This window comes from Hevea brasiliensis, chromosome 16 (genome assembly GCF_030052815.1).
Source record: "Hevea brasiliensis isolate MT/VB/25A 57/8 chromosome 16, ASM3005281v1, whole genome shotgun sequence".
Classification (NCBI taxonomy): Eukaryota; Viridiplantae; Streptophyta; class Magnoliopsida; order Malpighiales; family Euphorbiaceae; genus Hevea; species Hevea brasiliensis.
This window is the reverse complement of record NC_079508.1, coordinates 65866896-65893033: the sequence shown is the minus strand read 5'-3', so window position 1 is coordinate 65893033 and position 26138 is coordinate 65866896. Positions and strand designations below refer to the sequence as shown.

The following is a 26138-nucleotide window of genomic DNA, read 5'->3' as shown; positions in this document are numbered from 1 at the left end:
AATATGTTAGATGTTGGAAACTTATGGAATCGAGTCAAATTCTTGAATAAAATATTTATGGGTGATTAGAAAATTATAATTCATTTTGCAATAGCCTTATAATATTATTAAGGACCGCGGGGCAAAATTTTAGAATTTTTAGAGCTTGTTTGAGTGGATTTTTGAAAAATGTCAATTATAGGGACTAAAACGTAATTTTTAAGATTTTGAGTATTATCTGATTTGGAGGGCCCAGGAGGGGCCATGTGATATTGATGAGATGTGGTTGTGGAAATTGAGAATTTAGAAGTGTTATTGAGCCTTTTTGCAGGTAAGGTAGGTCCTAGGTATAGGGAAAACTCTGCCAGATTTCCGGCATGAATTAGACTGTCTATTGCCTCTTTAGAGTTTTATCTTAACTTAGTACTAATAAATTTATAATTTAATTATTAGGTGATCGAGGTCAGCTATTTTTCTGCATCCAGTAGCCACAATAATCATCGGTATACTGTGAGTAAAATATTAATTTTAATTATAATTTCGATATTATTATATGTTTAAGCATGCCCATGCATCACTTATATGTATGTATCTATGTAGTTAAACTCTAGGCACGTTTTATGTTGCATTCACAACTGTTAAAGTGCCATGGATGTTGTTGTGGTAATTTGGAGCAGTGTGCGTGCGTTAGCGTGCGTGTGATGTGGTGTGGACTATGGATAGGACGGGTAGACACGGCTTGAGATCTTCGCTGGGACCCGATCCTTCGGGGGTAGTCACGGCTTGAGTTCTTCGCTAGGATCCCGATTTGGTTTATTAAGCGAAAGTTCGGCTTGAGTTTTTCGCTGGCACCAGGTTGGATTTAAGAGAGTTGTATAGGGGATCAGCTCCCATATATTATGGTTAATATTACTGGGTGTGTGAGTGCTCCAAATTACCTTTTTGATGTTATGATGTGCAATTGTTATTGATGTTGCATTTCACTCTACAGGGTGCATTAGTTTTAGATAGTTATAGAGATTATGGTTAAAATTGATATTTTACTCTCTGAGTCGAACGCTCACTCCTGTTCAATATTTTTTTCTAGGCCACAGGAGAAGTTATTTTACAGAGCAATCTGTTTTCTTCCTCGCAGGTTTAACGTCGATTATTTAATTGTTTTACTATCTTTTCTAAATTTAAAATCTAGAACTCCGCATGTGTTAGTAATAGTGTGGACCTTGTTAGAAATTGTGTTAATTTAAATTTTTGAGATTTATAAATGAAGATTTGTATGGTGTTTAAATAGTTTGTAAATGAGGTAACAGGGTTGAGCTGGGCTCCCCTGATTTTTGTTTTCTGAAAATTTCTGGGCTAAGTTGGCCCGAAATGAAATTATAACAGTTTAATTTAAATTATCTTATATGCATATTGGGTCTAAATTGTGGGCCTGGTTATGGATTTGAGGAATAGTTAGGCTTACTACGGGCCTCAAGGGCTTTAAGCTGGCCCAAATCCTAGTGCCGGTCCGGCCCATAGGTTGGGTCGTGACACAAGATATTTAAAGTGATTACTTTGGGATAGTACCACTCCATCCAAACTAACTACTTCCCTAGCACCAGTTTGGCCTTCACTAAACTTGCAGTGCATGGGTAAATTGCATCAACCGTCCTTGAACTTAGGAGATTATTTCATTTTTGTCCCTAAACTTTAATTTATTATAATAAAATCATTCAACTTTAATTTTGTTTTAAAAATACCCTTTTAACCTACAATGACCAGTTTCCCAGTTATAATATTATCTGATATCACTTTTCTTTAAAAAAAAATGAATGGACTAAATTGCCCCTAAGCTACCTTCCCTCCCATCCTTGCCTCTTGTGAAACACCAAATAACCCTTCTTTCTCTATTTCTCTCTATTTTGATTGGAAATCGAAAATAAGGAAGATTGAGTCCTTATGCTTGAAAGCAGAATCACCCTTTTTCTTGAAGCTCGAAATTTCTTGCGTTTCATTTCACGCTTTTTCAGTTTTTACCTCTAGCCTTCCTCCATCCTCCGCCTCTTTCTTCTTTCCTCTCTACATCTATTGATCTCTATTCCCACCCTCATGGCTTGTCACTATAGCCCATACCCTGCCTCCAATCACTTATCAATTCATCATATGTGGCTCATTTTTTATGCCTCAATCTCATTCTACACCGGTATCACTCATCTTTTCCTCCAACCATGCCGTCGCATGTCTCATCGCCCAAACCCTTTAGCACATCATTACGTTTTTTGGTTATTGCAATCTCGCATCTCGAACTCACTACCACACGTTGCAATCTCCTCTCATATTCATAGGTACTACAATCTCAGTCTTGCTTCTGCTCGGAGGTTACTACCAAAGAATATGAACAATTTCATTTTGGGTTATGCCTTTTTTCTAAGTTGTCTTTTGATTTGATTTCTTGTTAAAAAAATGGGGTTTTATAAATGACTAATAGTCTGTGTTGATTGAATGGATTTAGATTTTTTGAAATTTTGATTACTGATTACAATTTTGGTTTTGATTAAAGTTTTAAGAATCCCAATTTTATTTTACATGTATTTATTTTGTAATTTTGATGTTATTGGGAATTTGGTTTGTGTAAGCTCCTTACTACCTCCAATGCAGATGGTAGTACTAAAAGTCTGGACAATTTTCGTTAAGTTGGAGTTTGATTTGGGTTTGTGAGGTCCATTATCTTCTGCTATTGGAAAATTTTCTGGAGTTGTTCAAGTTGGAGTTTTCCGTTAGAAGGTAAGGGAGGAGGTAGACAGGTGTGAAAACCCATATACATTTATTATTTATTATTATTTTATTTTAATTAACTAACAATAATTTAATATATTTATAAAAAATATATATTTTTTTATTAGATGGTCTGCTTATTTATTTTTAGATATATATATTATTTTTGAAATTAAATATATATTTGCAATCTGAACAACCCAGTTCAATAATAACTCTTATCCCATTCTACACCTAATAGAACTCTTGAAATATATATATACCCTGATCATCTCTTCTACTAAACTTTGCTCTCAAAATCTGTTTGTCACCTCATTTTTCTATCAAATACTCTCAACAGAGAATTCCTAAATTTTTACTTCTCTATTTATCACATTCGATTCTGTTTTCAAGATAAAAATTCTCATTCTTTATTCAATAATGGGTGAATTTAATTTTATTTTCTTTCATTAATTTGTTACAACTACCCTAGAATTTTTTTTTCTTTGATCATTAGTATTGAATTGGGTTGATCATAATTGTTGTTGAACAATAATTGATTATTATATATATATATATATATATATATATATATATATATATATATATATATATATATCCCACGCGTCCCGTTCTCGTCCCTAAACCATGCGTCAGTTCTCGTTTATATATATATATATATAACTGTTCATCCAAATCCGCACCTCGTATATATAATTGTTCATCCAAATCCGCACCTCGTGTAATTCCGCAAATATATATATATATATAAGTTATTTTATTTTATTATTATTTAATATTTTTCTTTTATATTTTGGGTATGTAGGAGATTTAAATATTCAATCAGTCAGTTGAAATTGTTTCTCTTCCATTGAAAATAACTATTGTCTTGGAGATTCCAGGTGAGTGGTAATTATAGTACATGACACCGTTTTAGTCTTTTTTAAAATTTCTTAGCATTAAATTTGTTATTAAATAAAATTTTAAATTAATATTTTAACAATTATTTTATATGTGATTTTTTAGAGTTTTATTTTATTATTGAATTTTATTTCGATTTTGATTAAATAATTAATTTTGTCAACTATCTCTGCATTAGACCCATTAGGATTTCGGGAACAGGCCTTTAATGTATTTATATTGATTGATATTTGACTCTAAAATTTACTGATGTATTACTGAATTGATTTGATATTGATTTGATTTTATTGAATTGATTTGAGATTGATTTGATTTTATTGAATTGATTTGAGATTGATTTGATTTTATTGAATTGATTTGAGATTGATTTGATTTTATTGAATTGATTTGAGATTGATTTGATTTTATTGAATTGATTTGAGATTGATTTGATTTTATTGACTCTATGAAACTATTGAAATACACTATTGGAATTGTACTATCAGTTATTATTTGCTATCTGAAATTTTTTATTGATTTTGATTGATTTGTACAAATTGATTTTCTATTTTGAATTGGTACCTGTGCCCAGTATCTGTTTCTGTTATCTGGCCCCGCCGTGTGAACTATCACGGTATTAGGTTATATTGTCGAGTCATGCATCATTGCAGTTTATGGTTTGCATTAGTATCATATGCATTGATATATGTGATGGAGGAGGAAGGTATCGGATATCTGGTAGCGCGCTTACCATCTGGCCTTTGGTGATGTGGGGTATCATCACCCTGGTGCACTGTATCATAAAATTTTTATTGAATGAATTTCTTTTATATTTATATTTTTATGAAGTTATTTTATTAATGATTTTTGATAGCATGAGCATGATTTTATTGAATAGAAAATTTATTGTGAAATTAATCAAGCGTCTGCCTGTTCCTATTCCGTTGTGTGCTATAATTATCATTCACTGAGCATCTAGCTCAAACCACGTTTTCTCATGCATTATCATTTTGGATCGGTAGAATTCATGGTGATCCAAATATTCACCCATTTTTACGGAGGGACAACTTTGATTTGTTCTCATGATATACTCGAATTCATGTTTTCTCGAGCTAATAATTAGTTTAGTTTATTGAACAGTTTAAGTTTTTATTTGAAATCTGTAGAGACTCCGCAGTTTACTTATGGGATATTTATGATGTTATTCAGCATTTTGTTTATTTGGATTTTGTCTATTTTTGGGATTAGTAAGTGACAATATATTCATTCAAGATACTCTGATAAGGCTTGCATGATTTAAGAATACTTAAATTATGCGCCGGTCACGATTTAGAATTTTGGGTCGTGACAACAGGCAGTAGCGTTCGTGTTGGAAAAGGGATACATTGATAAATAATTAATAATTAATTTAATTATAAAGGTGAGAGATAAAGAGAATGTGAAAGGGTTAGAATGGCTATTTTATTTTTGAGAGAGGAGAACAAAAGGGTAAATTTATCATTTTTAACTTGAAAACCTATTATTATAGTAAATATTATATTATTATATAATATAAATAAAAATGATAATATTTTAATTTTAATCAAAACACTAAATTATATTTTAAAAGCCTTTACCAAATAAAGCTTTAAACATGATTATTTACAAATTTTATTGATTACCTCCTCTCAGTCTTTTTAAAAAGACAATATTATATCCTTGCTTTCAAAATTTTAATTATTGAAAAAAAGTAGGAAAAAGAAAGTTTTATAACATATAAAACAATGATACAACAACTTTTTTTTTTTTAATCAATTAACAAAATGTGCCTCCTAAAGAAATCACATAGTAGGTCCTATCCTTATAGGGAGAAGCGAAAATATCATAATTAGGGTAGTGATGTTGCAATCTGTCACTCACATTCATTGGCCTACAATTCCCAATTAACATGTAATCATGGACTTTTCATATGTGGTTGTGGAATTATTAACAACTCTTTCTTTAAACCAATATATCTTGATTGCTATTATAATCAGTCTCACTTGAGAAAATACTATTACGGCTTTTGGTTCAGATCTTAGACCAGAGAACAGCTTGCTACAGCTTGTCTGAAAACGCCATGTTGTTTGCATGCAGAAAGGGCACTAATTAAATAGGTAACAAAGCATTTTCCAGCAAGGTGCCAAAGGATTCAAGTCAAGAGGGTATATTTTTTTCTTCCATAAATATCCTGCTTCACCCCACCAACATTTACAAGTTGCTGTATCATTTGCAATTTCCCATTTTTTTCTTCACTGACTTCGTGCCCATGACCTCTTGCTGTGGTTACTCTACATACTTGGAAAAATTATTTCTAAAAAATGATAATTATGAATTGTAAGATGATTTTCTAACCATTATTTTATTATAATTTTTCAAATCACCAGATAATTTAAAATTTTTATATTCCCATTTTATATTTCTATAATTCATTCTCTCATGAAAATATTATATATTTATTAGTATAGTGATTAATTAAAAAAATGTCTTTAATTATTATTATGATAATATTATTTATAAAATAATATTTTATTTAAATAAATATTTTTAAATCATTTATACATTGAAACAGTAATAAAGAATAATTTAGTAATATTTTTTATTTATTTTATTATACCATATCATTTAACCAATAAGAAAATGGTACTAAATTATTTTATACCATATCATCCTTCCAAACATGTTAATAATAAAAATCATATAATATGATACGATACAATATATTAATAAATTGCTCTGCACTCAATTCAAACAGAGAGTTAATCACTGAAACCAATATTGTCACGACCCAACCTATGGGCGGACCAAGACTAGGACACAGGCGACCTAAAGCCCCAGAGGCCGTAGTAAGACTTAACTTTTCATTTACCGAATTCTAAGGCACATTGGTCCCAAGTTCATGAAACCAAACGGACAGAGTCCGGCCATAAAATTGACTTTCCAACGGGGAGTTTTTGACTCACCCGACCTGTAAACACAATAAATACTCAATTGGGGAGCTCAGCTCACCCTCCACATACTCATCAACATAAAATAAATGGGAGCTCAGCTCCCTCATCCAATCCATCAACATGCATAACATATTTAAGTTTCTGAGTCCAACCTGATAAAAATATTACAGACCAAATTCAAATAAATACTGCTAACACATGCGGAAATTCTAGGAGTAATTAAAATTACACAAACATGGATAAACAACCTGCGAAGGATAAAAGCAGGTTAACCCAGAATAAAATATCCTCCTGTGGCTGTAAAAATTTTTGAGCAGAGTGAGCGTTTGACTCGAGAGTAAAATATCAATCTTAACTATAATCTCTTTTACTCTCTGATACTCATGCCACCTGTTGAGTGAAATGCAACATTTACATCATATTCTCTTCATAGCATCAAAAAGGTAATTTGGAGCACTCACGCACCCTGTAACATCAATCATAATATATGGGAGCTGATCCCTATCTGACTCTCTTAAATCCAACACAGTGCCCGTGAAGAACTCATTTCGGACTTCCACTTAATAACCAAATCGAGGTCCCAATGAAGAACTCAAGCGTGACTACCCCTCGAAGGATCGGGTCAATGAAGAACTCAAGCGTGACTACGCCCTATCCATAGTCCACACCACATCACACGCACGCCAACGCATACGCTGCTGCTCCAAATTACCGCAACAACATTCATGGCACTTTATGATTATCAATGCAACATAAATCGTGCCTAGAGTTTAACTACATAATTATATGCATATAAGTGATGCATGGGCATGCTGACATATAATAATATCGAAATTACAATTAAAATTAATATTTTACTCACAGTACACCGATGACTATTGTATTCTTTGGATGCGAGAAAATAGCTGACCTCGATCACCTAATAATTAAATTATAAATTTATTAGTACTAACTCAAAATAAAACTCTAAAGAGGCAATAGACAGCCTAATTCATGCTGAAAATCCGGCAGAGTTTCCACTATACCTGGGACCTACCCAACCTGCAAAAAGGCTCAAACAAGACTTCTAAATTCTCAATTCCCACAATCACATCTCATCAATATCACATGGCCCCTCCTGGGCCCTCCAAATCAGACAATACTTAAAATTTTAAAAATTACATTTTAGTCCCTATAATTGACATTTTTCAAAAATCCACTCAAACAAGCTCTAAAATTCTAAAATTTCACTCAATTCCTAATAATATTATATGACTATTGCAAAAGGAATTATAATTTTTCGATAATCCACGAATATTTTATGAATTTTATTCTAAATCGATATTAGCCGAAAATGAGCAACTTGGAGTTCGGGTTTACCTATGCCAATTCTGACACCTGGAACGCATCCAGAACGTCTGAAAATGCTAGGATTGACTGTAATATTGACCACGTTCTGAGACGGGCCGTCGGGCGTGGATCCGTGAAAATGCGATCCGACGCCAGTGAACTATCCTCGATCCGATCGCACCTAAATTAAGTTTAAATTTTGTTAATAATTATCATAAAATTATTTTTAAATTTTAGGAATCGAAAAAGTTCGAAAATCTCACCAAGCGATCTGAACCGTCCGATTATCGCCTTTTTCAAACGGTGTCCGATCGGAGCGGGACCAGTCCTATCTCGAAGATCTCGTCGTCTTGAGTCCATCGATTGCCTCGAATTTCCAATCCAACAGTCGGATCACCGGAAAAGTGGTCGGAAAGCTTGAAACCCATATGTTTTTTTTCCAAATTTCCCTCACGGATCTTCTCCCTCCGCCACCGTTGGAGGCGAGGCTGGTTGGTTCTTGAAGCTTCTTTGTGCGGGAGTTGAACGAGCCCACCTGTCGGAAACAAACACCAGATGTCGTCGGAAAGAAGATCGAAATTGTCAGCCTCGCACATGCGCCCACCTCCCTCTCTCATTGAAACTAGCCTCCATTGCCGCCCTTTGCCGCCTTGCTTGCTGCCGTAGAGGCTCGCCGAGCATCTTTGGAGACTCACCGGTCTTCATCGCCAGCAGTGGTGTCCTTTGCCGGCCGGAAAAATGAAGAAAGGAAGAGAAAGAGAGGGTGAAAGGGAGAGAGTGCGTGGGGGTGAGGGGGGTTTGCATGGGTCTGTTTCCAAATTTCAATTTTTTTTTTTTTTTTTTTTTTTTTTTTTAAAAGAAAAGCTGGCTGTGACAGTGGGAAACCCACTGCCACACGCCAAAAATCCCATCAGCATCTTTTTTTTTTTTTTTTTTTTTTTTTTTTTTTTTAATTTGCTGGGTTGTTACATTCTTCCCCCCTTAAGAAAAATTCGTCCTCGAATTTTCGAATAAACAAGAGATATGGAAAAGAAGATTATCGGAACAAGTGCAATCATTACTCCTCCAGCTATGCAAAGATTGGTAAAACATTTATTCTTCAAACTCTTCGTATATTATTTATGACATTCTACCGCTCTCTGATTCTACTATAGTGTCCTATTTGTCATCATCTCTTTCTAGAGGGCTTTTATCTTGTAACTATTCATTGACCATTTTTTTTCTGACATTTCATGTATTCGCCATACCTCACTGTTCTTGACTTGATGTCTCATAACTTCAATCAACTTTGGTGCTTACCTCACTTTTATTACGCCCTAACATGTCTCTTGGTAACTTCAGTCGTCATTCCTTTGTTTTAATAATCTCTGTTTCCCCAATGACATAACTTATGTTCCTTATTCCATGGTATCCTATGAGTAGCTTTACTGTAGCACCTAATCCAGGCATCTTGTTCGAGATCTTCACTCTTCTTATGACCTCAGTGGTCAATACCTATAAATCTTCTCACTCCTATGATACTTCAAATTTTTAATCTCTTTTGTGTCATTACTAAGGTACTTAGACCAACCTCTGTCCATCTTATGTAACTAGTCAGGTAGAGTCCCCTCCAAGGGCCAAGTGTATCATTTATCAATATCAGAAAGTGGACCGGGTCTCTCCTTCTAGGTAACAAAAGTGTTTATATTCCTTGATAACTCAATCCAATGCGACTTTATCAATCCTCACTCCTTTTCTAGAATGGAAATATCTAGACTTCTTCCTATAGCTTCTTAGTATGTGGCCTACTTCTGACACATTAGCACTCAGATCGAGGCTCTACTACTCCTTTAATCCATCATCTCATAATAACTTGTTTTAAACATCTCTTAGTGTGGTCCTAGCATACCTATTCCTCCTTATCCTCGTCATTATAACTAGCTTTACAAGCTTTCTTCCTAACCTTTGGATCTTATCCACTTCCTTTTCCTATTTTTTTTTTTTTTGTATTGTTGATATCTTTTCAACCTGCTGTACTTATTCCTTAATTTTAGTCCTATTTCACCCTTACACCTTTTTCCTTCAAGGATGTCCATCCCATCATCAACTTTAACTTTCATTTTATTTCTTAGTTTTATCTTAATTATTAGTTCTATTACTTCGAGAATTCCAACCTTACGATTTACTCCTACCAGCACATTCTTCACCTTATGTACACTTATAATTAACCACAGAAAATTCTTTTTGTATTCCCTTTTTCCAACTTAACTATCAGAACATTATCATTCCCCACTAACCTCAGTAGGAAATTGCTCATCCTGGATGGATAGGAGCTCCAGAAACTATAAGTACCATCTGAACTAACACGGCTGTGGGAAATGTATGTCATGCCTTAATTCTAAATAAGATACTTCACGTGTTTATTCTCTTTAATATAATCACATATACTGCCCACAACTTTCCAAACTTCAACCTCAAATTACCCATTAGCAATAATTTCATCTATTGAAACTCATCCACAATTAGTATTTCCTCTAGCTCATAGTTTAAAACAGTTACAAGCCTTAGTAGCTAACTCAATTTAACTCCTGTCATTACTCTGTTTGTCCTTTCATACTTAATACTAGGTATGCACTTACTGTCATTCTCATATCAGGAAATTATGTATGAATTTGTGCCTACCAAACTCTCAATAACTAGGTCTCCTTGACTCTGTCTCCGTTCCTTATATAACCCTCTAGAATCAATAGCACAAACTAAACTTGAAAAGAAAGAAAAATATCCTCTTATATTCAACTACGCTCGATTGTCCATATAATAACGTTTAATCTATGTTTCTTGGTCTTTCTCTTCAAATTTCATCATCTCTTAGCACAATTGTGCTCTACCTATAAGATATCATCTGCATGAACACTTTACCGTACCATTATCCTTCCTGACATAATATTTTATAATTTATTAACTTTACTTATACTCGACCAATGATTCATATCTATCATCGTTTATATTGTGCCCTTAACTTTTGTTGATTCCTGAAAGATTTCTCTCGCTAATAGATTCTTCAAACACTAATTCCACCCTTATCTATGGTCATTAATTGATCCTTAAACTTTCTAGTGATTTATTACCATCCATACTTGTCACTTTTTATTCTACCCCTACTGTTGCTCTGTCGTTATTGCGTCACTGTAAAGTGATTCTGTTGATCACACTAAAAATGTTTGCCTGACATTCATAACGAACCTCTAACTACCTTCTCACTATCTCAAAAGTCTAACCTAAAACTTATGTGTCATTATTTATAATTCTTTCCACTCATCATACCTATTTGATCCCTTAGACTGACTTTTATTCAACTTACTGCTTACTAACTTCTCTTTCTCTACCAAATTAGGTAGTCCGCAATACCATCGCACACCTTTTTAGCTTTTGCTCATTATTATTGTATTCCATACCTCCATCACTGTTCTCACTAATGTGGTCCCATTTTGAGTTCTCCATCATTGTCATTCACCTTGCCAAAAATAACACTTAGCCTACCCTATATCTTAACTTTGTTCCTTTTTTTATGCGCTCTTTAGGTTGTCCTTTCATTTATTTCCTTTGTCTTACCCAAAATAGAACTTGACTATTCTATCCCTGGTTCCATTCTTTTTCCTAACATAATAGCGATTTGCTAACTATATCTTCGAGTCTCTATCGCGTTATCATATGTCTGTGCTACTCAGATTTGATCCTTTGACCACTCTAGCTAGTACTTCCACTAGCATTTAGATTATATTGCATCTGCAATCAATTGTCCAAACTTTCATTCTGCACTTTCTTTATCCATTGGCCTTCTGTGATTTATCTACGCTAATTTATTACTCTTAACACTATTATAATTATTATTTTCCATGTTTACTCAACTAGCCAAAACTTAAGATTCCGGGCACCCAAACCTGTCATCCAATTCAAAGGACTTACATCCATCATGATCTGATTATATATGATTCCTATAATGGAACTTGTATCCTCTCCAGGATACCCGAGCCAACTACTCTCTACCACACTCTACAGTCCCATCTGGGACACTATTCCATAAGTCATCATTATCAGTAATAACCTTCGATCCATTCTGAAAAGATAGGACTATATCCTAACTTGCTGCAACAAAGGTACTACATCTACCACCTTGCCAGAACCATGTCAAGTTAATGACTCTTTTATCATATCATAGCTCTATAAATCATCAATTCATAGTTTCGACCTTCTCTAGGTAGTAGAGTTGTACTTTATTCCATACTGATACACACAAGGTATACTATTCTCACTCTATAAGTGTCACCTTTACTTTGCAACTAGTCCAAACCTGCAGTCCGATGGCAACTCTTGATGTAACTCTAGCTCATCTTGTCAGTAATCGAGTCATCGACTCTAGTTATCACCCAACTGTGACCTTTCAATATTCTAACTCTAGACTCTTAACCAAGAGTTCCCAACTCCTCTGCAAGTACAGAACTCTGTTCTGGCATAACTGTACCAAAACAGAAGCCATCTCAAACACCCTCATTATGGAGCACCATGGGGATGCACGCAGCTCTACACAATAATCTCATGTCGATCAGAATCTGCGACTTACAGAGCAGACATCGAGAACATTGTATAGTTACTACGATACGTCCTGACAGACTAGGTCTCCCAATTTCTTATCTCTCCTGAATCTTTTATTATCACAAACTTATTCTGACTGGGTCATCTACTGATGACTGCCAGTAGTAGTATCCTCATCCTTATCTAGGGCAACTGTACTTTTAAGACTCACTTTTATGTACTCGTGCCTTACACGAAATGGGCACACCATTTAAACCCATACTGACAAAAATATAACATTTCTTGGAGTACGTATCCTCATGATAGACCTCACACGTCTACTAACTCTATTTCACATTTCTATGTACTCCACGAAAATCAAGACACTAACTGAGGTAATCTTATATTTCCCGAGGTATAACGTAGAATCTAGAAACAAAGAATTACAGGAAAAGACGAAACAGAATCCTATACTCCGCATGTGACTCCTAGTAGACTCTTTCCAACACTTAGATGATTTTTCCCTATGAATCTGGAGCCTAAGCTCTGATACCACATTTGTCACGACCCAACCTATGGGCCGGACCAAGACTAGGACACAGGCCACCTAAAGCCCCCGAGGCCCGTAGTAAGCCTTAACTGTTCATTTACCCAATTCTAAGGCCCATTGGGCCCAAATTCAAGAAACCAAACGGACAGAGTCCGGCCATAAAATGGACTTTCCAACGGGGAGTTTTTGACTCACCCGACCTGTAAACACAATAAATACTCAATTGGGGAGCTCAGCTCACCCTCCACATACTCATCAACATAAAATAAATGGGAGCTCAGCTCCCTCATCCAATCCATCAACATGCATAACATATTTAAGTTTACAGGTCCAACATGATAAAAATATTACAGACCAAATTCAAATAAATACTGCTAACACATGCGGAAATTCTAGGAGTAATTAAAATTACACAAACATGGATAAACAACCTGCGAAGGATAAAAGCGAGTTAACCTAATAAAATATCCTCCCGTGGCTGTAAAAATTTTTGAACAGAGTGAGCGTTCGACTCATAGAGTAAAATATCAATCTTAACTATAATCTCTATAACTATCTGAAACTAATGCAACCTGTAGAGTGAAATGCAACATTAACATCATATTCACATCATAGCATCAAAAAGGTAATTTGGAGCACTCACGCACCCTGTAACATCAATCATAATATATGGGAGCTGATCCCCTATACAGCTCTCTTAAATCCAACCTGGTGCCAGCGAAGAACTCAGCTCGGACTTCCACTTAATAACCAAATCGAGGGTCCCAGCGAAGAACTCAAGCCGTGACTACCCCTCGAAGGATCGGGTCCCAGCGAAGAACTCAAGCCGTGACTACCCGTCCTATCCATAGTCCACACCACATCACACGCACGCCAACGCACGCACACTGCTCCAAATTACCGCAACAACATTCATGGCACTTTAACAGTTATCAATGCAACATAAATCGTGCCTAGAGTTTAACTACATAATTATATGCATATAAGTGATGCATGGGCATGCTGACATATAATAATATCGAAATTACAATTAAAATTAATATTTTACTCACAGTACACCGATGACTATTGTGATTCTTGGATGCGTAAAAATAGTGACCTCGATCACCTAATAATTAAATTATAAATTTATTAGTACTAACTCAAAATAAAACTCTAAAGAGGCAATAGACAGCCTAATTCATGCCGAAAATCCGGCAGAGTTTCCACTATACCTGGGACCTACCCAACCTGCAAAAAGGCTCAAACAAGACTTCTAAATTCTCAATTCCCACAATCACATCTCATCAATATCACATGGCCCCTCCTGGGCCCTCCAAATCAGACAATACTTAAAATTTTAAAAATTACATTTTAGTCTCTATAATTGACATTTTTCAAAAATCCACTCAAACAAGCTCTAAAATTCTAAAATTTCGCATGATCCTAATAATATTATATGACTATTGCAAAGGAATTATAATTTTTAGATAAACCACTAATATTTTAAGAATTATATTCAAAATCGATATTAGCGAAAATGAGCAACTTGGAGTTGGGTTTACCTATGCCAATTCGACACTGAACGCATCCGTAACGCCCAAAATGCTAGGATTGACTGTAATATTGACCAAGTTCTGAGATTGGCCGTCGGGCAGCAGGATCTGGCTGAAAATGCAGTCCCGTCGACGGTGAGATATCCTAGATCCAATCGCACCTAAATTAAGTCCAAATTTTGTTAATAATTATCCTAAAATTATTTTTAAATTTTAGAAATCGAAAAAGTTCGAAAATCTCACCAAGCGATCCGACCGTCCGATTATCGCCTTTTTCAAGCGGTGTCCGATCGGAGGGACCATCCTATCCCGAAGATCTCGTCGTCTTGAGTCCATCGGTGGCCTCGGATTTCCAATCGACGGTCGGATCGCCGGAAAAGTGGCGGAAAGCTCGAAACCCATATGTTTTTCTTCCAACTTTCCTCACCGGATCTTCTCCCTCCGCCACCGTTGGAGGCGAGGCTGGTTGGTTCTTGAAGCTTGCGTCGGGAGTTGAACGAGCCCACCGTCGGAAACAACCACCGGATGTCGTCAACGAAGCTCGAAAGTGGCACCTCGCACATGCGCCCACCTCCCTCTCTCATTGAAACTAGCCTCCATTGCGCCTTTGCCGCCTTGCTTGCTGCCGTAGAGGCTCGCCGAGCATCTTTGGAGACTCACCGGTCTTCATCGCCAGCGGTGGTGTCCTTTGCCACGGAAAAATGAAGAAAGGAAGAGAAAGAGAGGGTGAAAGGGAGAGAGTGCGTGGGGGTGAGGGGGGTTTGCATGGGTCTGTTTCCAAATTTCAATTTTTTTTTTTTTTTTTTTAAAGAAAAGGTCGTGACATGATGGAAACCCACTGCCACACGCCAAAAATCCCATCAGCATCTTTTTTTTTTTTTTTTTTTTTTTTTTTTTTTTTTTTTAATTTGCTGGGTTGTTACAAATATGAAGCCTGTTGATGTAACAACATTTTACTTGTGGCTAAACCATAGTTGCCTAGTTCGCTCATCCCTCCTACGAATCATGATCTGGATTACGCGTCTCAGAACATGATTTTTTAGCGTTCTAAATCGCCTTGGAACACAATTTGGATTGCTAAAACTGACGTTTCAGTTCTTGCTCTCCATTTGATTCTGCCTAGAAAAGAAAAAAGAAACAACGACACCCAAAACCTGTGTTAGAAGAAAGAATACAAGTAATGAAGAAAATGATTGTGTATTTGTCTGTGTCTCATTTACAGAGATATAACATCTATTTATACATGAAAATATGAACTAATTTGGACAAGAATAATAATTGCTATAATTATACTACACAAATCTCCTATAATCATGCTAATTGCTGTAATTATGCTAACACCCATCCTCAAACTCAAGGTGGTAGTACAGGTGCCAACTTGAGTTTGCTTAAGAGTTCCTGAAAGCGAGCGAGAGGATGCGTTTTGGTGAATATATCAGCGGTTTGGCTGACAGAGGAGACAGGAATCAAACATATAGTGCCATGAGCAACATGATGACGTACAAAATGACAATCAATTTCGATGTGTTTGGTACGCTCATGAAATACATCATTATGAGAAATCTGTATGGCACTTCTATTATCGCAATGAAGCATTGTGGCAGAAGAATGAGTGACACCCAAATCAGTTAGCATGATTATAGGAGATTTGTGTAGCATAATTACAGCAATTAGCATGATTATAGGAGATTTGTGTAGCATAATTATAACAATTATTATTCTTGTTTCAGATTATGAAGAGTAGTCCACAACTGATAATAGTGGGCAAGTCCAGTGGTCTGATATCGATTAGCCAAAAAATCCCAGATTTCTTTTGCAGAGTCATAATTAGCAAACTGGATGTAGATGGATGAGACAGAGGTATTGCGAAACCAGGTGATGATCTGATAATTTTTACTATCTCAATCCTCAAGACGGTCAGCAAATTTTGCATCAGTTTCATCGTTCTCTTCTTGTCGGCGCAGTGATATCTCCGGTAACAATACTCCAAAGCTTACGACCTATCAAAAAACTTTTCATTCCTTGAACCCAAAGATTATAGTTGGAACCAATCAGAACTGTTGCAATAGGTCTTGAAATATCAGATTTCTCCATTGATAACAAGATGAGGAGAAAAAAAAAATGGTATAATAATAGGTATGAAAGAATGAACCAGAACAGGTTGTAGAGAGAGCAGAGAGACTCCAAAAACTAGAAATAAAAGTTTTATGGCTCTGATACCATGTTAGAAGAAAGAATACAAGTAATGAAGAAAAGGATTGCGTATTTGTCTGTGTCTCATTTACAGAGATATTACATCTATTTATACATGAAAATATGAACTAATTTGGACAAGAATAATAATTGCTATAATTATGCTACACAAATCTCCTATAATCATGCTAATTGCTGTAATTATGCTACACAAATCTCCTATAATCATGCTAATTGCTGTAATTATGCTAACAACCTGAAAAAGAATCCTAAAACTAGAAAGAGCAGAAATCACCGGCAAAATATTAAGCTGTTTTAATTGTGTTTTTTTTTTTTTTTTTTTGTCTTTTTCCAAACTAATAGAGATATACATCGTGTAGTAACTTTTTCTTTTCTATGTGAGTGGGTAGAATTTGAGAGTATTTAATATATAGTAAATATTTTTAATTAATATATTATTAAAAATTTAGGAAATTTTAAAAAATATAAATATTATTAATTTATATTTTTAAATATTTAAAATTATATTATTTTAATATTTAATAATAATAAAATGAAATTTTAATTTTAAATAGTATATTTATTATGTTAAAAATTATTATATTAATTAATTAATTAATATTTTTAATTTTTTATAAATATAGTATGCCAAGTAAAATTAAAAAATAATTAAATATAAATATAATTTATCTATTACAAATAAAATTGACATACTATGAATCGAATTAATGTATTACGAATAAAATTAACATATTAATTAAGTCTACCCTTGCATATTTTTTATTTCGTTAAGTAGCATATTGCGTATTACATACCTGTACCGCGACACAAGAGTACCGCGTTCCAGTTAGCTATAGGCTAGACTTTCTTGTAAAATCAATCATTTCTTGCACTAAGGGAAAAACGATGATAATGAAAAAGAAGTGGCAACGGAGAAAAAGGAGATGCCTGTTGCTCAAGCCTCATTGGCTCTTATGTGTTTGTGCTCAGTTATAAAAAGAAAATAAGGTAACAATTAATCAAGCGAAGCTGGTAATCATATCATTCTACATTATAACACACAAGCCAACACTACAGCATATAAATCAGCAAAAAAAAGAAACCTAATAATGAGAGTCATCTTTCCAAAACTGATAAACTCTCCATATGATTTCTCCAGTACACGTACATTACAGAAAATTCGGAGAGTGGATATTAAAAACTATGACTATAACTCAACTCAACTCAACTCAATTTAATTAAATTTTTATCCTAAAAATTTGAAGTCGGCTATATGGATTCTCTTTCTCCACTCTAAACGATTTTAGGTTAAATTCTCAGAAATGTATAATGTTTTTAGGTCATAAGTCATGTTATACTACTATGTCAGTTTAAGTCTACCTCTTCTTTTCTTTCTATTCTCTAATCTAATATGCTCTACTTGTCTAACTGGAGCCTCCATATGTTTACGCTTCACATGACCAAACCACCTCAATCTCCATTCTCTCAACTCATCATCAATTAGCACCACTCATACCTTTTCTCTAATACTCTCTTTAGGGACTTTATCCAGTCTAGTATGACTACTCATCCATCTTAACATTCTTATCTCCGCAACTCTTATTTTAGACACATACGACTCCTTTAGTGCTAAGTACTCACTACTATATAACATGACCGGTCTGTACAGTAAAATTTTCTTTTCAACTTATTGAGAATCTAGCGATCCCATAAAATTCTCGTGACACGTCTCCAATTCAACCATCCAGCTTTAATCCTATTACTAAGATCCTCCTCGCATCCCCCATTAAAGTGATTACTTTGGGACAGTACCAATCCATCCAAACTAACTCCTTCCCTAGCACCAGTTTGGCATTCACTAAACTTGCAATCCATGGGTAAATTGCATCAACCGTCCTTGAACTTAGGAGATTATTTCATTTTTGTCCTTAAACTTTAATTTGTTATAATAAAATCATTCAATTTTAATTTTATTTCAAAAATACCCTTTTAACCTACAATATCCAGTTTTCCAGTTATAATATTATCTGATATCACTTTTCTTTAAAAAAAGAATATGAATGGACTAAATTGCCCCTAAGCTACCTTCCCTCCCATCCTTGGCCTCTTGTGAAACACCAAATAACTCTTCTTTCTCTATTTCTCTCTGTTTTGATTAGGAATCGAAAATAAGGAAGATTGAGTCTTTCTGCTTGAAAGCAGAATCACCCTTTTTCTTGAAGCTCGAAATTTCTTGCGTTGCATTTCACGCTTTTTCAATTTTTACCTCTAGCCTTCCTCCATCCTCCGCCTCTTTCTTCTTTCCTCTCTACATCTATTGATCTCTACTCCCACCCTCATGGCTTGTCACTGTGGCCCATACCCTGCCTCCAATCACTTATCAATTCATCATATGTGGCTCATTTTTTATGCCTCGATCACATTCTACACCGGCATCACTCATCTTTTCCTCCAACCATGCCGTCACATGTCTCATCGCCCAAACCCTTTATCACATCATTACGTTTTTTGGTTATTGCAATCTCGCCTCTCGAACTCACTGCCACACATTGCAATCTCCTCTCATATTCATAGGTACTACAATCTCAATCTTGCTTCTGCTCGGAGGTTACTACCAAAGAATATGAACAATTTCATTTTGGGTTATGCCTTTTTTCTAAGTTGTCTTTTGATTTGATTTCTTGTTAAAAAAATGGGGTTTTATAAATGATTAATAGTTTGTTTAGATTGAATGGATTTAGGTTTTTTGAAATTTTGATTACTGATTACAATTTTGTTTTGATTAAAGTTTTAAGAATCCCAATTTTATTTTACATGTATTTATTTTGTAATTTTGATGTTATTGGGAATTTGGTTTGTGTAAGCTCCTCGCTACCTCCAATGCAGATGGTAGTACTAAAAGTCTGGAAAATTTTTTTTAAGTTGGATTTTTATTTGGGTTTGTGAGGTCCATTATCTTCTGCTATTGGAAAATTTTCTCGAGTTGTTCAAGTTGGAGTTTTCCGGCAGAAGGTAAGGAAGGAGGTAGACAGGCGGTAGCGTTGGAGTTGGAGAAAGGATACATTGATAAATAATTAATAATTAATTTAATTATAAAGGTGAGAGATAAAGAGAATGTGAAAGGGTTAGAATGGTTATTTTATTTTTGAGAGAGGAGGACAAAAGGGTAAATTTATCATTTTTAACTTGAAAACCTACTATTATAGATAGGAGGGATATTTTTCAAAATAAAATTAAAGTTGAGTGATTTTATTTTAACAAATTGAAGTTCAATAATAGAAATAAAATAATCCCTTAAGTTCAAGGACGACCGGTGCAATTTACTCTGCAATGCATGTATTCTGTCTTCATTCTACTTAGCTTAAAGTCTTTTGACTCTAGAGTGCTTCTCCTGACTCCTTCTCGCGTCTCATCCATCAAAACTATATCATCCGCAAACATCATGCACTAAGGGATACTCTCTTGTATATGTTTCATCAATTCATCTAAAATTAATGTAAAAAGGTGAGGGCTTACAGCTGAACCTTAGTGTAATCCAACTGAGATAGGAAAATCTTTTGTGTCCCCTCCCACTGTGTGCACAATAGTAGTTACTCTTTCATACATATCTTTTAATACTTGTAATACTTGTATGTACCTAATAGATACCCTCTTTTGTTCTAATACTCTCCATAAGACATCTCTTGGAACACTATCATAAGTCTTCTACAAATCGATAAAAATCATGTGTCGATCTTTCTTCACATCTCTATATTTCTCCATCAAGCTTCTAATGAAAAAGATCGCTTCCATGGCTGAACGACCAGGCCTGAAGCCAAATTGATTGGGAGAGATAAAAGTGTCATGACGTAGTCGATGTTCCACAACTTCATAGTATGGCTCATGAGTTTAATTCCTCTATAGTTTGAGTAACTTTGTATGTCTCCCTTATTTTTAAAAATAGATACTAAAATACTCCTCCTCCATTCATCAGTCATTTTCTTTGAGTGTAGAATCTTATTAAATAATTTAGTTAACTATGTCACTCCCAGATCTCCCAAATACTTTCACACTTCAATTGATATTCCATCGGGTTCACAAGCTTTACCCACTTTTATTCTCTTAAGTGTTTCATTTACTTCTAAAAATCTAATACTTCTAGTATAATTCACATTCTTTTCTATTATTCTGTAGTCTATATTCACATTATTATCATTTTGACTATTATTAAAGAGATCATCGAAATAATTTCTCCGTCTTTCTTTAATATCCTCATCTTTCACCAATATTTTTTCGTCTTTATCCTTAATACACCTGACTTGATTGAGATCTTGACATTTCTTCTCTCCTTCTTACTAATCTATAAATATCTTTCTCCATTTTTTAGTTCCAAGTTTCTCTTATAACTTTTCAAAAGTTTGCGCTCTTACTTGACTAACTGCCTTTTTTGCTTCTTTCTTTGCTATCTTACACTGTTCATATGCCTCATTATTATTACACTTACGTAATTTCTTATACCATTCACTCTTTCTCTTCATTGCCTTTTTTACTTCTTTATTCCACCTCCATCTCTCTTTAGAGGGTGGTCAATGTCCTCTAAACTATGACAACAACATTTTAGACAATTATTTTAAGTATCTTAATTAGCCTATCTTTGAAATTTGTTATTGATTCTCTCATTTTTAGTTATAAAGCTTCACGAGGCGTTACCTGACTTTCACCTTTGATCACTTCAAAGTGGCTGGGATGCTGGAGCTGCAAAATAAAAAGAGATGACACAATTAAGCTCAAATTCATGTAGTCCCAAAATGGGGGAATATTTACAGAAATGCAATTCATGAAGGGGATGAAACCAAGATGCATAAAGACAAGGAAGATTGCCAATTGCATGAGATGATGGCAGTGGTTCAAGGAACAGTTATATCATATATAACTATTAAATACATAAGTACTACAAAAAGAATCTTCCGTCCAGCCCAGGAGAATGATATGGCATGCTCTAAATGAAAGTTATACCGGGAAAAAAAAAGTTTTTGGCCAATGACTTGCTCCTCGCCAAAAGATCTGGCTTAATTTTACATAAGGTCACAGAATTTATCATCGAATTTAAATATGGTTACCAAGTGTCAATTTGTTCTGGCAAAATCTCTCAACATTGATTTGTTTAATTCAGTCACTATTACTAAATTTTTATTAAGACCTAGCCCAGTGTTTTATATGATGGCTAAGTATGACAACCCTGTAACATATAACCTATATGAAAACATTTTATTTGGTTATCACCTAAAAAATATGAGTAAAATTCTAGCAAAATCAATTAATAGCGACTCCATTGAAACAAAAATCAAAGCCAAGTGACTTTGCTTATAATCTTTACTGTTAAGTTCTAACTGCAAAATTTTTTTTCTCCTTCAACTTTACTTCTCAATTTTCTATTGATTGATTCAGGTTAAAGCATCTCTCAGGCTATACGCCTTCGCTAGAAGAATTAACATACAATGGCCTTTCGGCCATCAGCAAAAGCAAGAGTTCAAAACCAGCTGTTGGTAATGTCAGTGCTTAGGCATCCTATTCATCTATATTCCCTAGTGGGATAATCACGCATAGGGCGAAAGCTGGATCATGGGTAAGGGTGTTTAAAAGCAGAGATCTCTGCTTTCTAGGCTCTAAGAGGACTCAAAAATGATCAGCCTTCCTTTTGAAATAACTTGAAGCATTTTTCATGGACTGAATCTATGACCTCCAGGTAACAATTGAACAACCTTACCCTTGGATGAAGGCTCACCCTCAAAGTAAGTCACTATGAAATAAAGAAAAGCAATCTAAGAATACAAAATCAGGCTGTACATAAAGAGGCCAAGAAAGCATGCATTCTCAATGAGTAACTTAATTAAGAAACATTTCTTAGTTTCTACAGTTGATTTCATTTTCCCCCTCTGATTTTAAATAGTCATATGGTTAGTTGATATTGTTGAATCAAATTAATTTTGTTATGTTTCGGTTAAATTTTAAAGAGTTGTGTACAATGTTATATTTATCATCAAAGTCAACTAGAATTTATGAGCCTAATTTAAGGAAAATTACTTAAATTTTAATCTGAATTGACTTGCAATAGACTGAATGTAGAGAAAGAAGAGGAAAAGTTGAAGCGGACGAATGACATAGAAGAAGAGACAAAAAATTTCATTTTACACTATTATAGGCTACTCAGTCATGAAAGAGATGTTGAAAATGATTTTTTTTAAATGCAAGATGGCAAGTCAAAATATGCATTTTATTTCACAAACCTAAGGAGTATATATGCTGTATGGATAACTACAAATTGAAATTTATTCCTAAAGAATACAAGTTTCAACACAAATGAAAACTTTTTGAAGAATAAGCAATGACAAGATATGAAGGTGTCAAATGACAATAAAAATACTCATTCAATATAAATATATAAATAATTGAAACACATTAAATGCGTATAAAGAAAATTTTCTAAAGTTAGTGTTGTACAAGGGGGAACCTGCCTTGAACTTTTCTTTTGGGGAGGGGATGCACAGATGGATTTCCCAATTAATTTATTTCTACTTTCTGATATTCAAAATTGGCCATAGATTTAATTGTTGTAAGTGCTTAAAAGCCCATATAACCTTGTTAAACATATAATCATTTGGCTGAAATCATAACATCAGAAATTTCTCAAGAGTACTTTAATTATTTTGTTTGTCATGTTCTTTGGGGGGGTGTAATGCTATGTATGCATTTAGTAGCATTCAACTCCAAAAAACTATTCAAACTCCTCTGCTGGCTATATAAATCTGTGTGTGCGTGTATGTGTGTCATTGCATACCTTCATGACTCTGTCGATCGCTAGATGAAGGCCTCAGTTAACTAATTTTCTCAGTAACTTCAGCTATGACCTGACGTGATAAAAGAAGCGCCGCAATAACAGCACAAACCATCAGCATCATAAAAGCTGCATCCCATCCCATTGTTGAAAGGAATCCAGTGATTTTGAGGACCAAGAGCTGCACCAATTGATCCAGTACCATATAAAATGGCAGTAACGGTTGCCAATGCTCTGAGAATCCCCTCTCAAAGAACTGTGTGTGCCTAGGTCAGCAGAAACTGTAGTTGTGATGAGTGCATATGGCCCATTTACAAATAAGCCAGCAATCATCATAAGTACAATGTTCATAGTCTTTGAGACACCACCATATGTGCGGTACAAGAAAATGGAAGGAATTGCAGCATACATAAAACTTGTTGCTGTAATAGCCCCAGCTTTAAGTTTGTCAGATATGTAACCAGCAAGGATCCCACCAACAATTCCCCCAAAATAAAAAAGAGTGGACAGGTTTCCAGCAGACTTCACAGATACATACTCTCCACCAACAAAAAAAAAAAGCAATTGTAACCATTTCTTTGAATTACATTACTATAGCCTATGTTTCATGTATCAGATTAATTCTAGCCAAAGCTAAAATTTCGCTGTAAATAATGACATGACCATTAAAATAATAATTTTTTTTATGAAAATGCAGTACACTCCACTAGCCTCAAGTGGGAGACACATGATTTCTATTGACTCCATTAAACCAAAAAGATGCCTTGTCACTTGCTAAATACTATTATTTTAATAGCCACATCATTGCCTGCAACGAGAATTTGAGCTCAATATCAACTCCTTTGTATCAAAAATCTTCCTGGATGAATACTATCATTGTTATGGTCACATCATTAGCTGCAATAAGATTTTAGACCTTGTCTCCAACTATAATTGAAACATTATGTACAAGTCATAATAATGCATTTGCAAAGTGCTGGCCACAATTAGGCTAAACATTCTTGCTTTTTATGTCTAGCAGCATTATACATGCGCATTTCACTATAGAGGGAAAATATCTGTTAAACTATGATCAAGAATCTGACTTCGGCTTTTAGAATTATGCTACTGGCCTCTGCATTCTAAAGCAACTCCCACTCTAGTATTCAGCCCTCTTATACCAGCATATGTTTGATTTCATGTAGCATTCCTCAACTACTACCAGTCTCTTTTATCTTGTTTAGTTGTTGCCCAAAATAGCCTAAGCACGTACCATAAACTAAAATCCAAAACTGCTTGACAAATCAGATGGCAACAAAATGAAAAGGAAAAAAAAAATTGTAATAGACAAAACTAGGAGAGCAGAAACATACCTGTCTGGCTCAGATAAAATGGTAGCCAGTACAAAAATGTGTAAGCCACAAGCTTCGAGAAAAATAAGCACAATGCAAATGGTATCACTCCTGGTATCAAACAAGCTTCAATAAGCCCCACACTTTTCTTAAACGCAGATCCAGATCGGACCGTAATATTATTCTCTGCTTGCTTTGTACTTTTTTTCTGTGCCTGAGCCTCCATATCACTAGACACAGCCTCTACGTCTTCTGTCGGGCAGTATGGGCAAGGAAATCCAACATCTTCTGGGTAAGCAGCCAAGAACAAGAAAACTAATATCCCTCCCACTACAATAAACGCACCTGGGAGTATAAAAGACCATCCCCAGCCATAATCCAAAACACTAGCTTCTAGAAGAGAGCCACTAATATTCCCAACACAAGATGTGCATTCCAAACACCCATTATCAATCCCCTTTTCCTCTTTCCGAACCAATTACCAATCACAGCCACAACAGAAGGCCAACCCGTGGCTTGCAATAACCCAGCGAGCATTTGCATAATCAAATAAAACCCAAAAACATGAATATTCCAAAAGTATCCCATCCCAAATAACCCCACGAAAATGCCATTACCAATCATCCCAGACGTCAAAAACAACCTCAAATCCAAGGTGTCACCTAAATGCCCAGCAACATACATGCCCAAAGAGTAACAAGCAAGAAAGGCAACATCAATCTCACCCAGTTTCGATGTCCCATCTGATCCATTAAATGGATACCAGCCCTCATTTCCCTGACCATCCTTGTTCATACCCAAAAAATCCTCTTTGATAAATATGTTCCCAATTGGCCAAGGGTACTAACCAGAGGACTTATTGGGTTCAGGATCCAATACACTCTTGACTATGCTACTAGGTTTTCTAGATGCATGGTAACAAGTATAAGCTATGAAAGTAATCAACAAAATCACATATCTAAAAGCGTTCAGGCTCCAATCTCTACCTCTTATACTTCTTATAACTAAAATACCACGTGGTGTTTTCCTCAAATCAATATTTCCAGCCATCGCTAGATAATTCAGTTAATCTAGCACGAAAGAAAGCCAATTCTCCGAAGAAGGATCAATATAAAAATCATAAAAATGCAGAAAGCGTTCAAGAGATTGATTGGAGAGAAAGTTCAATTAGGTGAGAGACGAGAAAGAGTGAGAGAATGGCGCGAGAGGGGATGGAGACAGAGGAGGACCTTGCAACAGGAGAAATTATTAGGT

The 26138-nt window shown here is 34.9% G+C and overlaps 1 pseudogene; it reads right to left on the bottom strand.

The window, feature by feature from the left end:
* Window positions 1-20131: 20131 nt before the first annotated feature.
* Window positions 20132-26138, bottom strand: LOC110634432 (putative glycerol-3-phosphate transporter 4; annotated as a pseudogene).